Source organism: Anas acuta, chromosome 5, assembly GCF_963932015.1.
Source record: "Anas acuta chromosome 5, bAnaAcu1.1, whole genome shotgun sequence".
Lineage (NCBI taxonomy): Eukaryota > Metazoa > Chordata > Aves > Anseriformes > Anatidae > Anas > Anas acuta.
This window is the reverse complement of record NC_088983.1, coordinates 36,502,555-36,517,396: the sequence shown is the minus strand read 5'-3', so window position 1 is coordinate 36,517,396 and position 14,842 is coordinate 36,502,555. Positions and strand designations below refer to the sequence as shown.

Genomic DNA, 14,842 nt, shown 5'->3' with positions numbered 1-14,842 from the left:
TGTTTTTAAATTTAACTACTCAGGTTAAAAGGAAAATCATCAAAATTTCTTCAAAAGGAAAATCATCAGCTTGAAGCCCAAAAGAAGGCAATCCTAACAGGCTTGTACCAGCTCCTGCATTACTGCTGGTGGGCCATGTACCCTTTCCACCCCATGTTGGAAACCCACCCCTGCTCTGAGGTCATTTTCTGAAGAAGCTGAACACAAACTCATGGAAGAGACCTTGTGTGTTTACCTCAACGAGGGAAAAATTGCTCACATAAGCATAGAGAAGTTGTGTTAAGTCCTATGTACACACAAGCAGCCTGCCACTATCCTAAAGAGTAACTGGTTTGTCGCAAGGTGAATCTGCAGTCTCTTGTCTCCTAGGCCCTGAAACAACAGGCTGCAGGGCTCAGTTTATTGCTCTGTCTGGTGTCTTCTCATTTGGCTCTAATCCCCTCCAATATATATGCAATATTTCAAATGCTCTTGCAGAGATTGGGCTCTTCCGAAGACCTGACACTTTTATGGCCCTGGCAAGCCATCCATTTCTATTTAATTTAGCTCTCAATGCAAATAAATGTATGCACCGAGATTTACATACGGGTAGACTAGCCAACATTTTCAGGTTTGCATACTGAGGGCTTCATCTTTACTGCAATCATTGCTGTAACTGTGGGTGCTGCTAAACTAGCCATGCTGGCTATCACCAGCTAAACTGGCGGGTGCCACCAACGCAGCCAGGGCAGCATGCAGCCCCCCAGAGGCTACAAGCTACCTGAAAATCTGAGCAAAAGTGCATTGACTACATTGCTGTCCAAGCTATGCCAACTGTTTTAAAATTGTCTCCGGCCTCCTCCTACAAGCTACAGTCACAACACACAGAGAATTTAAAGTGCAAAATTGAGTTTTTAACCTTTTAGCACCCCAACAGCCCCCCAGGTTCCTCCTTGTTCCTCACACCCACAGGCATCTTACCTTTGGATGCCCACTCTGGCTGGAGCTCCTCCAGACTATTCCCCAGAGGGCAGGGGAAAGGATACCTGGGGCAGGCAGCAATTTATCTCCCTGCAGCTGGCACCAATTAGTTAAGGCAGCCCCACCTGCTCACAGCTGGGCTACAGGGTGAAAATCAGCTTCAACCTCCCCTCACTGGGCTATAGTTGAACTCCCAGTGGGTGCTCTTTGGGTTGGTGTTTTCATTTCCTGACTGGGTATAAAATCCTTCCTTCACGGAGCTCTGTCACGGTCCCAAGCGTGCAGCTTCACAGCTACAGGCTGGGTTTGGCTTTTCTCACTGGCAGCAATGCAACAGAAAGGGAAAAAGCAAAGGGAAAGAGCAGGCTTGGGAGGCTCGTGGCTACGTGGAGGGTGGGTGTGCAAGTGGGTTCCTAGGAAAAGCATTAAGCTGGCTTGGAGAAAAGCAAGGAAATAGAGCTCAGGCCCGGTCAACACACTGCCTTCCTCACCTCTACAAAGCCCCTCAGCTGAGCCTGAGGCTCCAGACATAACCAGGAAACCCTGCCAGTGTGAGCTGCCACTCCTGGGGGACCCTCTGGACAGCAGCCTCGCGTGGGATGTTGGGCTGGGTACCTTGTGACTGAGCTGGATGCTAAGATACCAAGCACTCCAGAAACAAGCGGTGTGGGGTGCCACCCTACAAAGGAATAATCATTACTCAAACAGCACCAAAAAAGAAGTAACAACAGCATGTGGTGTGCGAGAGCTGACACAATCGGTGTGTGCAAGCTGATGCTTTGTCTGGGACTCATGTAGCAGTCTTTGAGGCTCAGGCTGATGACAGCACTAAAGTCTCTGGCTGACAACTCAGTTACACCAGCCTGCATGTATTTAATCAGCACGTTGGGACGTATCTCCTTCAGTCCTGAATGTTCTTGCTGTGCCTCCTCCTTCTGTGTAGGCTGCCCCCATGCAAAAACACAGGGAACAGCTTCCACCCCACTCAACTGATTCAATGACATGTCCACAGGGGAAAGAGGATTGGTGACCCCTATTCTGAGATGGATTAAACAACTAGCTGGACTTCCAAGAGCAGATTAAGGAAAATGACTTCCTATCCCTCTGTTCTGAAAGGAAAATATGACCTGCTTGTTATGAAGCCTGAAATCATTAAGAGAAAAGTCAAACCTTGCACTCCTGGGATCTTGAACTAGAACAGCCAATGTAGAGTGCTAAAAGGATGCTAAATATTTCAGTGATTGAAAGAACACAAAGGCTAAGTTATTAAAAACCCATATGGCAGACAGTGGTTCTTGGACCGTGGTCTGTGGGGCACCAGTGGCCCGCAGAGCGTTCCTACACGGTCAGCAGAAGGGCTGCTGTCACAACAGCAAAGCATCTGTCACTTTTTAAGCAGTGACCTGCCTTGCTCTTTCTACTCCGTCCAAGACTCACAGAGTTTCCCGAGACTATTTTTGACCGGCTGGGCTGACAGAGAGCCCAAGCCTGTCTGTCTGCGCTAGGCGATGGCTTCTCCTGCAGCTCCTTTTGATGGCTGATTTGAAATGTGTAAACGGAGCCATAAAAAAGTGCCAGGCAGAGCACTACAAACCATGCAAGGAGTGCTGCAGCTGATCTATGAGAGGGTCTGTAAAGAAGCTAATGGAACACCATGTTGGGCAGGGTGGTCTAACCAGGCAGCCGTGCCCACTGCTCTGGATGGACGTTCACCATGTACTCTTCCTATGACGTTTGCTAGCATTTCCTTTCTGGATAATTAGCCCTGGTATTGTATTTGCCTCAGGGAGGGAATGAGGTCAAGAACTAAGAGGCTGGAAGAGGAGAGGACGATGATGGGCAAGTTAAAAATGTCAAGAGGATCGACCCAGGGAAATCCCCTGCTGCCATCCTGGTGATGATTTTCAAAGGCAAAAGAAGAACTCCCAAACCCCTTCAGTTTCAGCTTCCTTTGAAGGTCTCCCTTCCGTGGTTATCTTGAATAGATGCATATCTCTGACAGAAAAACCTGACCTGAAATCTTGTAAGAACAAGGTCTCCTGCGTTTCTTATACTTCAGGGCCAGAAAATCCACATGAACAGCCTTCATCTACCCAGGGCCTGAAGTCTCCGAGTGCCTTCTAGCCATTCATTAAGCAACGTGACTAACGCTTGTCACGTGTGCTTTGTTATCACTCATCCTCCCCGCAGGCTCCGCACGCAGAAGGCTGTGTGTGCAGTACAGAGCTCTGTCTCAGTAGGGTTTAGTGTTTTTCCTTTTCCAAGGTATGCAGCAAGCTGCAGAAAGGTGCCTTGCATTTAGAGGGAGAGGTGGCGATGCCTGCGGATGTCCCCTGCTCCCCGGGGGAAGTCACTGTGCTGCCCAGCACAAGCTGTGCCTGGCGGAGAAGATGTCCCAGTGCCTCAGCATTTATGGCTCCAGCCTGGGGAGAATTAACAATATCACCACAAAGTGTTATTGATTCTGAGCATGGGATTAGAGTCAAGGATGGCTCTTACTGGAAGGGAGGACACCTGTGCCTAACAAAGCAGAGATATCCCAGGACACCTCACACACAGCTGAGCACAACCTACGGTAGGCAAATCCCACTTGATGCCACCCTCAGCATATCAGGACAGGCCAGCTAACACCAAATAATCTGTCAGTCTCCTTCCCGATACATGTAGTTTTAAACCACGCATTGGAATGGGTAATATGTAAAGGGTTTTGCTTCTTTCTTCTCCTTGTGGGGAAGCAACGCGCAGAAAATCCCAGCTACTTTGATTTGGTGACCGGAGGCACTAGGTGACCTTATCTCTCCACCAATCTTCGCAGTGCCTTGTTTTCCCTCCCCCTCCATGCTCAGGATCACAGAGTAGTGCCTCTGGCATGCACAGTGAGTCAGCAGCCCGGCAACTTCTTTCTCAGGAAAATACCCCGTTCCCAGGCCCTCACTGCTCACAGCTTGCAGAGCGAGGCAGGGCACCCCAGCTTTGCCAAAAAAGTGCCCTACGAGGAGCCAGGCCCCCTAAGGCACCCAGCAGGCCAGTCACTGCTGATGGACGTGGCCACAGGGCCCGCAGAGCAGAGATGAGCAGCCCTTCCTACGGCTCACAGGCCCCTGTGGGTCACACCAGGTGACGGTGGGATGGCCATACATTATTTCTCAGAAGTTGAAATCAGTCAGTGAACATTCTTTGTTGTTTGTTTTTTTTTTTGTTTTGTTGATTTTCTCAGCCAATGCTCCTGGGAGTAAAGTGTTAGCATAGCAAGAAAGACTCTCTGAACTGTTGTTGCTAGTGTCTGAACCGAACCCCACTCCTGAGATTTCAAAGGAGTTTCTTTGGCTTTTTAACTTTTTGCTGCTCTTTGCATTCCCACTTCTGGACAGCAAAAGGCCCAGCAGACTAGTGCTGTTTTCACAGTGTGCGTGTTGTGTTCAGCATCATACTGGCAACACCAGGCCTCTTGAAGAGGAGTTCCAGTCCCAGCCTCTCCGAAAAGGTCCAAACTTGTTTAAACACTCAAATTCCGGTGACACTTCTAATCAAATCTTTTGAGTTACCTTCAGGGCTCACCGCCTTTGTGCTGCAGTCAGGAGCAAGTCCCCTGCCTTTATGATGGCTGTGACTTGTGACTTTAGCCATCGCCAGTGGCTCTCTGCAGCCTCAGCAGCACTGCCCACTAAGGACCAAACCCAGTACTTCTGTATTTGCTTTGCATGGTAGCAGCTTGTCTCACAATAATGAGGCCTCTACTGTATTTCCATCGTAGCTGAGCTGCCACGCTTCACTGGCCCTCTAATGAGGATGCCGGCACTTATGGGAAAGAGTGTATTTCTGAGAGAAGGGGGGCTGAACTCGGCTTCATCTCTGATGACGGTGGTGAGGCTCTTTGCCTACCTATTCTGACTTCCTCTACAAAGCCTGGATGCCTCTAAATGAGTTAAACCCCTGGACAGACTCCTGTGATTTCACCTCCTCTCCAGGCTGGCTGCCAGAGCATGTCCTATAGTGGCCACTCACCTTCTCACCAAAGGAGGTGCCACCAGGGAAGCACATTCCTGGGCACTTTGCATAGGAGGTGTAGGAAGTCTTACAATAACATTTATTCATGGGAATGTTTGCCACAGAATCATAGATACCAATTTGAGTTACCTACAGACAGCCAAACAAGTAGTTCATTTTTATTCTGACGTTAGCCATACAAGAAAGTGTAGTGGGTTAATTAAAATGGGGCTCAAGTCCGATAGCCTTAAACTGGTGCAAACTATGATAAAGATACTAAGTAGATCCTTGGCTTACACGTTTAAACAAACAACATAATTGGTTAAAAAATTGTGCCTCGATGTACAAAGAAGCTACAAGACTAATCTGATGAAGGCATCTAAATCCACAAAAAGCAATAACCTATTTAAGGGTTAGCTGTGCCAGGTTTGACTGTTAATTGCACTTTAAAGTTTAAATAACAGCATATTATGATCACTTTTAGTGGAAATGGCCATATGAAACAAAAAATTAACATATCCCTGATTGCAGCACTATCAAGCTTGAAAGATCCAGACTACACTTTGGAAATTCACATTGGACTCAGAATTGAACTCTAAATATCCATCCCCTGATGTAAATTCACACCTGAAATCAAATCTGTCAGTTGTAGGGAGCTTACTGTGATTTTTTGACTCTCTCTGGTATTTGCTAGTATGCTGCACAGTATATTCTAGACAACATAATAAGCTGTGATGTAACATCAGAGTTACACCGAAATGAGTAAGAAGCAATACAAGAGTCCATGAGCACCCTGATCCTTCTCTGTTGCCTGTGCTTTGAGTTATTCACATTCTGCAAGGGCAGAGAGATGATACCAATTTCTGCTTAGAAGCCTGAACCGTGGAGCGATAATTAGACGCTGAAGGTTAGTTTTAGTCCAGCACAGAGGTGAGCACTGAGAAATCACCTAGCAAACTCCTATGGTCCTTTCTAGAGCGATGGGTGGTAAAGGAGGGAGAGATGCACGCGGTGTTCAAGTACGAGCACCCCACGTACGAACCTTTGGCAGCTCAAAAAAGCAGTCATCTACACACACGCCTACTCAGCCCCGTGCTGCAGCCTTAGAGATAGCAGGTAGTGCTTCTCTATAGTACAAATGATAGGTGTGGAGCAACACGGTTACACATGCTAACAGAGTGTGCCAATACCGATACCCACACGCTTAAACATCATCCTCAGCAGGAGGCGCAGGATCTCCTGCCTGCCCACGCTGCTTGCAGCAGGAGGGGACGTGCTGCTGTGCCAACCTGCACTGCCTTCGGCTGCAGCATCAGGCACTGGTGGGGGAAAGAGAAGGGGAAGCCTTGTCCCTGGTGTCTACATGAGACAAGAGTTTGGACAAATCCGGGTTATTACTAGTGCTGAGAAAAGGGCTCTCAGAGAACCTTTTCCTCCAGCCTTCACCTGAGATACCTGCCCAGGAGCAGACAGCACTCCTGCAGGTTCTTCCTCCCTCCTGCTGTTGTTCTGCTAGGAGATTTTAACAAGATCACAGAGAGCCAAACCATGTCTCCTACCACACAGATGCTTCTAATTTGAAAGAGACAAAGAAGGTTTTGTACTGCGAGGAACAGAAGAGTAAAGTGCGTTTTATCCTGATGGTCTCCTTTTGCTTGAGGAGTGGGCATGCACTGGGAGAAGAGGGCTCTGCATTGAACAACCTGTCCTCAGTCGCTCAGAGAGCAGAGGTGCATTCCCTAGATGCAGAGACAACCCTACTGAAACTCATGGGACCAGATTTCGTGTTTTGATTCCTTATTTTAGAGTGCAGGTGCTTGGATCTGGATCCAGACCAGCCAGGTATGCAGGGCTGCTGGTCTCTGGGTTGCTCACGCTGGATCAGCGTGGGACAACATCGGGTCACTGCAGCATGAGACACCTCTGGCTCATGGGGCACTGGACACAGCCACTGCTGGAGACCTGGGCCAGGCACTGAGGGACACAACTGAGGACTCTCTCTGGAGCAGTTGGCACCTGGAAGGCTAAAAAAAAAAAACAGACCAACAACCAAAAAAAAACCAACCCTTAACAATCCTCTTGTTAGCTTCTCTCTCCTGGACGTTTTTAGCTCTCATGAATGTGAAATAAGCCTTTTCTATAAAGATACTGATGACACGGCTGGTAAAATCCGTCCTTGAATATGGTCAGGGAAAACCATCAAAAGGCAAAGGAAGAAAAGCCATTTCCATGGGCTGCTTTGGTTGTTTCCACATCCCACTGCTCAGGGCTGGGACGTGCTGCCCCACCTCCCAGCACTGCAGGCCGGCTGGTGAAACCTGCTGCAAGGGAACAAGCTAGCAGCATCCCTTGTGGTCCTTCCCCAAAGAGCTGACCTCCAGAGCTGCAGCAGGGCCCCTCATCATCAAGGAGCCACTTTTCAGCTGAGGTTCTTGCCCTGGTCCCTGCCTGATCCACGCTGCAGGCAGTGTTCATGGCTTAGACTCATCCCTGGCTTCCAAGGGTGATGTCCAATTTGGGAGCATGGCAGTCTAAAGGTCAGTAAGGCATCCCAAAACACCTTCAGGAAAACAGGACGTTCAGAAAACACAGCTGTGTGAAATATCAGCCCTGCTGCACATCACTGTGCTGGCTGCTTCTTGCTCACACCCAGGTAAACAAAAGCCAAGAGTGCACAGCCATTTCATTTTATTAATTAAAGTGACTGGCATTTATACAGCACCAAAGCACTTTGCAAATCTTAATTAAGCTTCGTAACAGCCCTGTGAGGTGAAACGTGTTCCCATTTTACAAACAGCAGAAAAAGAGACACAGTGAGGTAAGCGACCTGCCAACATGCTCAGGAGGTTGGTGGAAAAAAAAATAATAATGGGAAAGACTCCAAGATCCTGCTTTTCCACCTCTTTCCCTCCCCTCCCCATGCCGCCCCTCGATGTGGAGTGCCTGTAAGTGTGACCAGACACCCCAGGGACCTCCAGCTCAGGCAGCCACGCATGGGCAGGAATAACACCAGCACAGAATGCTGAAATGTTCTCCCATGCCTCAGAGATGCCTTAGGGACCTATAAAATTTTTATTATTTTTCATATATTGAAGCAGGTGGAGAATCTACAGCCAAGGCTTCAATATGCCTCCAAAGTTCATTTCACGCCGCCCAGGGCCACTGATTTTTATTGCACTGGTGCTGGAGAAGACTAATACTGGGTGCCTGGGCACAGAGTTATTCCGAATGACAAACGTCCCCAGCAGTGAGCCGAGATGTGGCACCTCCACAAGCAGGGAGGCTGTCCTCAGCAGCTCGCCTGCTTGTCCCCAGGGAAGGTCAGACAACAGCGGGGTGGCCGAAGTCTGGGGAAAAGGGAAACCCACCTCTTAAAATGCTACTGGGGAGATAGTGTAGATGGTTTTGGGGAAGGAAGAGTGGGGAGCTGGCAGCTCGATGCTCTGCGCCCATCAGCCAGGATCTGTTCCCATCTCTCCTCGGGTGGGACCTTGCTCTGCGAGAGCTGTGCTGTGGGAGGGAACGTCTGCCTGAGGGAAACCAGCCTGACAGATATTTTGCACAAATAATTGAATTATTTTTAGATGCTCTACACATCCACTCGTAAGACAGCTAGCTACACTGAGATGAACAGATCTCACAGCCCCTTACTAATCCACTGAAACAGCTAATCTCCTTAACCCTTGTGACTCACGAATAATGGGAGATACAATTTCCTCTGAAGAGGCATTGCACCGTGCTGCTTTTACTCAGGATGCTGTGACCAAGCGATGGAGACCTGCAGCAGGTTCTTATGTTTGTTTTTGGAAAGGAAAGGAGGGGCCAGAAGCAATGATGTGGGGAAGCACTCTTACAGCACGGACTTCTCCTTCCTTTCCCCCTTTGCTGCTCCTTACAGCTTGACATATGCACAGGCATGATTCATCCCTGCCAAAACAGAACGGGGTCATCAGCACTCATCCCAAAAGCAAGAGAGCTGGGTTGAGGGAGGAAAGGTTATTCTCCAAGCATTTCTAAGAGCCCCCAGCTTAAAAAAAAAAAAAAAAAAAAAAAAAAAGCTTGGTTTGGCTGAGCATGGAAAAGAAGCCCCTTGCAGCCTTGCAGCCACCTGTTTTTCTTTGTCTTTCCAGTACTTTCACGGAACAATCTGAGGTGTCTCATGTGTCTAATTTTGAAAGACAGCTCTCAGTGCTCTGTATGTATCCCTCACACCCAGCTCTGCCTCCACCACGCACTACAGCAAGGGTAGGGTCTCATTCCCAAAGGCTGCATCACTGCCTTTTCGTCTACAACACACAGTTTTACAGACCTGACATTTAAAGAGTATGGATTGAAATAAACCTTTGAGATAAACAGCACAGGGAAAAAGAATCCCTAAATGCATGCATATACATGCTCACCCTAAGCTCAAGGGAGGTAGGGGCTGTATCGGCTTCTTTTCCCCACGTAGCCAAGGCACAAAGTACTGCTGAGGAAATACCCCGGTAAGCACGGGCTTGGCTGTATTCCAACCAGCACCATCAGCAGATCCACAAAATTCCTTGCATTGGGGCAAAAAGGATCATACAGCACATTTGCAGTGGCCAAGAGAGGCTTGTGTGCGCAGAAGAAATGCAGGAATTGCACAGCTACTATTGCTGGCCTGGCTGTAGCAGCTCTGCTGCTAAATGCCTTGGAAAAATCTTTTGACTGCTGCGAACCAGCGAGCGCTGTGCTCTTCTGAAGCACTCGTTGCATAATGCTCGCACATAACTGCATACCTGGCTGAATTTCTAGCACAGTTAGGGTACAGAGGCATGGGGGGAAAATATTTCCAAGTCTCATGAAATTCACATAATGGATACACAAAGGCTATGATTTACTGCAACAGCATGGACAGGCTCCTGTGCACTTTCACACTGCGATCTGCCAACGCTCCTCAGCCGAGACCTGAGCGTGGCTCTGCTCTGCTGCTGGGGAAACCTGCGCAGAGTTCAGCCAGCCCAGCCCAGCTGGTGATGAGCCCCACCAGCCCACACCAGCGGAGAGCAGAAGGGCTGGCCCTTCCCAAAACCCAGCCGTAGCACTGCAGTGCTGCTTTACCAACAAACACCCACCAGCAAGGCTCAAAGTGCTCACAGAGCAAGCTCGGTCCAAGGTGCGCTGAGGCTAAAGCCAAAGTTAGCTCCGAACTTCTGCAGAGACAGCACAAGTCCCATAGCTGGCAGTGGGTCTGCAGCAACAAATCTAATTTATAGATTATGTTTTCCAAATTCAGCAATATTTTCAACATAATTACAGCATTACGCGGCCAAGTATCCAGGTCTCTGAAGATCTTCAAGCACCCTAGTATCTGTGCATACCTACTGGTAGCACTGCTGCTGTGGGAGGTGAATCCAGCTCGGCTCTGCAAGGAGAGCGTTTGCCAACAGATGGTTGTACCTGCTCTGGAAACCTGAACCTGACAAAATCCTCACACGCTGTACCAACAACTAAAAATCTTCCCTCTGGAATGCCTATAGCATTTTTTTTTTAACCTGGAAAAAAACACACACAACCATAAGGTGGGTTTTGTTGGTTGTTTGTTTTCTAAACGCTTTAAAGCTTTTCCATATTAGTCAAAGAACCACCAAAATGGGCTAAATGCCTAATGAGCCACAGCCCTGCCACCAGTTTGCACAAGAGCAGGGCAAAGCATCTGCTCCGTCCCTCCCATCTCAGTGCTGTAAGACTAGGAAGCCTAAAAAGATTTCAGCTTGGTGGGAATGTCGCAGCAGCACCTCCCATCAGCAACAAAGTCAAAATTAATGCTAAAGTAGCATTAATATTTAAAGTAAGTTATTCTATTCCATGCTCCACTGTTTGTGAGGAGATCAGGGTAATCTCTCTGAGGACTTGCAGTCAGCTTCCCTGCCCAGGCATCTGCTAGATAAGAACTGATATTTTTTAACACTTGTTCAATATTACAGCATCTGGAGCATGGCTAAGAGGAATAGATTTTTGGAAGATGTAGGACTCTCAGCCTTCCTTCTACCACCTCCTCCATCTGCTTGCACCCCCTGGCTCCGTACCCCTTCCCTCCTGCCTTGCCAAAGCACCACCACTTGCCCCAAGGAGCATACTTCCCATATCTCTCACCAACCAAGGCACTACCAACACCTTCTGGCCTTGTCTTCAGCCCAAGAAAATCAAAATGTAGAGGCTGTACCTAATGGGGTGAACAAAACAGGGTGCTGCTCGCCGCTTCTCCATCCCTGATGCGTGACTGGGATCACTGGGGACCAACAGACTTGATTAGAGGTGAGGTGAGGTCTGGACAGGAGACATCGCCTGTCTCTCCTGTGAGATTATAAATTTTGTCTGCTGGACCAACAGTGCTGGTGCACACCAGCTGCAATACAAAAGACTCTGAGGACAGTCTGCAGAATGGTGAATATAGAGCATAAACTGCCCCAGACTTAACAGGGATAACATCCACATGTGGCTAAAGCCCCACACACACCCCTGTAGCATACATGTAACTGCCCAGCAGCACCCCTAAAGACAAGCCTGGGACCCTAAAAAAACCTCAACACATCAACTCCTGGGGGCTAACCAGCACCAGGCCACCGAAGGATTAAAGCCAGAGAGGCTGTTGCAAAGGAGACAGGAGGTGAGGCAGAGCTCAGCCTTAACGCACTGGATGGTAAAACCTCAGGGAGGCTGAGGGATCTTAACAGGATCAGCCTGTGGGACCCACTTGCCCCCAGAGGTAACAGCCCACACATCGGCTAGCAAAGGGGTCAGCCGGGCTGCCTGCCAGGAGATGTCCCCTGCAGGACAGGAGAACCCTTCAGCCCCAGGAGCCCACGGCTTTGCCTCTTTTCAGCCTCCACAGGCTGGCAGGAGGTGAGATCTCACCATCCCAGCTGCCCCTCGCACAGGTGAGTGTTCATCTGTTGCAACTGCTGTTGTAGAAGGTTTAACAGAGCTCCACGTGTGCCCCTTTGGCTCCCTCCTCATCTCCAGCGTTACTTTATTCCACAGAAATAAGCCTTGGGATCGGTTCATTTATGCTGCTCAGCGCTACCAACTCCAGTGATGCAGTTCCTCATCTGCATTGCCAAGGGATGCGAATTTGCCCCAAAGAGCCCGTGATCCACCCACAAAATGCTCCTCAGAGCCAGACAGAAGAGGAGCAGAGGGAACAAGATAATGGCTGGGATGATCTAGAATAACAGGGAAAAAAAAAATCCAGAACTGTGAGGAAGGAACAGAAGGGAACAGGAATATTCTGCAGTGCTACCTTACTGATTCTTCACGTAAAGCTGAAAAATGCCATCTTTCAAATTCCCCCCCTGACCCGGGCACACCTTGAGCCATCGCTGCCAGCCCCCTGCTGCATTCACAATGAAATGTTAACAAAAGCGTTGAGAAGTGGCCTGTGGAGCTGGGAAGCCGGAGTGTCACAGCTCATCACCGGGAGGAGAAAAAAACACCCCAGAGCTCTGACAGCTCGGCTCTGCATGTCACATCAGTGTCCATTGAGGAAAGCAGGCACAGGAGATGTCTCAGTACAAAAACCACTCTGCACACAAAAAAAAAAACAGCGTCTGGGGCCAGGGAGGGAGCTCAACAGCCAGTGGAGATATTTCAGAGAGGAATGAAAGGTTTAATTTTGAGTTACCCAGAAGATTAAAAGCAAAAAGGCCATGTCTAACTGTACAGCTTCCTACCAGGGACTGAAATTCCTTTTCCACTGCTTTCTCCACAAGTGGAGGAAGGGGCCTAAGTACCACGTATGGTATTTGTGCTGCGATTAAAACACCTCCAGGAGGTAGGGAAGCTCTCAGGTTTGCAGCAACGGGCTGGAAGCAATGCACAGACCTGAGCAGTGCCACCAAGTTTTTGTGACCCAAGCCTGACTTCCCAAGTGGAAAAAGAGAATCCCCTGGGCTCAGGTTCAGGCAGAGCTTGCTCCTGGCTAGGAGCCACTGAAATGTCTGAGTGGTATCAGTGCCCCTCTTTTGCACAGAGCAGCTGGAAAGGAGGCATCCAAAACTGTACTGGACCCGATGAGGGAACCAAGGGAGAAAAGCAGGAACTATTCCTCACCGCTTGTGTGTTGGAGACCAAATAATTACAGATCCATTACAGGATCTATGCTCCTGGTCTGACCAGTGCCATCACAGCTGCCATACAAAGGGCATCATCATCTCCATTGAACTTGAGGCATTCACCATGTATGAGCTCACCACAACAACTAGGACAAGTTGAATGTTTTCAGCAGTTTCCAGGGCCTGGGTAATTCAGAGGGTTGCCTGCAGTCCTGGGGAATTTTCATCTCTAAGTTGATGGTTCCTACACAGCCCCACCGCAGAGGCAGACTGACAGCTGACGGGCAGCTTAGGGTCCAGCTCACGTGCAATAAGTGACTACAACATCCCAGGAAAAAGAGCAAGCTTCAAGGAGGCGAAGGACATGCTGAGCATAACAAAGATACACAGTTAAAAATAAGTAATGCTAAAAATGCTGTGTAAAGCAAACATTAAACCAATCTCCAAGAGTGACGTTTCAGAAGATTCTCATGGAAGCAGCACTGTATATAGCCACAATGACGCTTTGCGCTCTTTTCTGTGTCTCAGAGGGCGGAAACAATTTTGAGATCTGAGATTTGCTGTCCAGGTAATGTCTCCTTGAAGTGCCTCCTGAGATCTTCAAAAGGGCAGAGAGGAGGTACCCCAGGCATCCCCTTCACCCACCATTGTCACCACCAGCTGGACCTGCTTTCCCAAGAGGAAAGGCCAGCTGGGATTGGGATTTCTTACATCTTAAAAAAGTGTGGGATCGGCCCTGTCCTTACCCTACCTCACTCAAGAGAATAACTGACATCTGCCACATCAAGAAGGTGACCTGTTTGATCCACCTCCACATCCCAGCTGTCAACAGCTCCCGCTGGTTTGGACATGGTGCCCGCAGCATGCCTACCTGCATTACAGGTCTCCAAATACTTCGCTTTGTCCTCGCCTGACGACCATTCAGCTCATATCTTGAAGCCTGTGAACTCCTTCCATCCTGATTTGTACAACTGCTGACACTATTCTTATTCAGAGAAATGTCCAATTATACAAATGCTGTTCAGAAGTGGGAGCAAAAGGCCTCGTGCACTGGAGAAGCTCCAACCAGCTCCAACTCACTCTGCTGCACCCCATCTGGCATTATTTTGCTACCCCGATGCCATTAACTGCCCATATCCACCCAAACCCTCCTCCCCATCCTTTTCACTAGTCTATTTCCTCAGGCTGTCTCCAAACATCAGGAAGATCAGGGGGCCAAGCTAACCCATTTGGTTTGAGAAAGAAAACTTGTTCCCCCCAGCTCCTCTGTGCACTCCCAAATGGAGGGTGAGGGGAGCTAGTTTTCTGGAGGAAAGATGAAAGGAGCTGGGATTACCCTATAGATTAGGTGAATACAGGAGGGGAGGTGAACCTTTGAGGCATAGCATTCAAGGGTATAAAAAAAATTATTAATGAAGAACCAAGGGAAGAATGGATCTGGGAAAAATATGGCTGGAGTTTGAGCAAGGCCAGTTTCTCATAAGAATTAGGATAATCTTTCTAAGGGGTGAGGACAGTAAAGTACTAAAAGTACCACAAGAGATTGCCTAGGGACATTGTAAATGTCTCTCCACTGGAGAGGTTTAAGAACAGGCTGGAGAAACATCTGTCACAAGTGACACAGATGCAAGTGGCTCTGCCTTAGGCTGAGATGATATTGCATGGTGCATCTTTTAGATCACGTTACACCCACGTTTCTCAGCTCTACAGGCAACAGTCACTGTACTTAGCCTGGGACAGCGAAAGGAGGATTCTCCTCTCTTCAAGGGTATCACCTCTACAGCTTCAAAGACTGTTGGCCATCCTTGCACCACTCCCCA

General features: G+C 48.7%; 1 protein-coding gene across 9 annotated transcripts in view; it reads right to left on the bottom strand.

Annotated features, from left to right (window-relative positions):
• The window catches only part of SLC8A3 (solute carrier family 8 member A3), a 98,292-nt gene that overhangs the window by 40,053 nt on the left and 43,397 nt on the right, over positions 1–14,842 (bottom strand). The gene's annotated exons all lie outside the window — the stretch shown is intronic.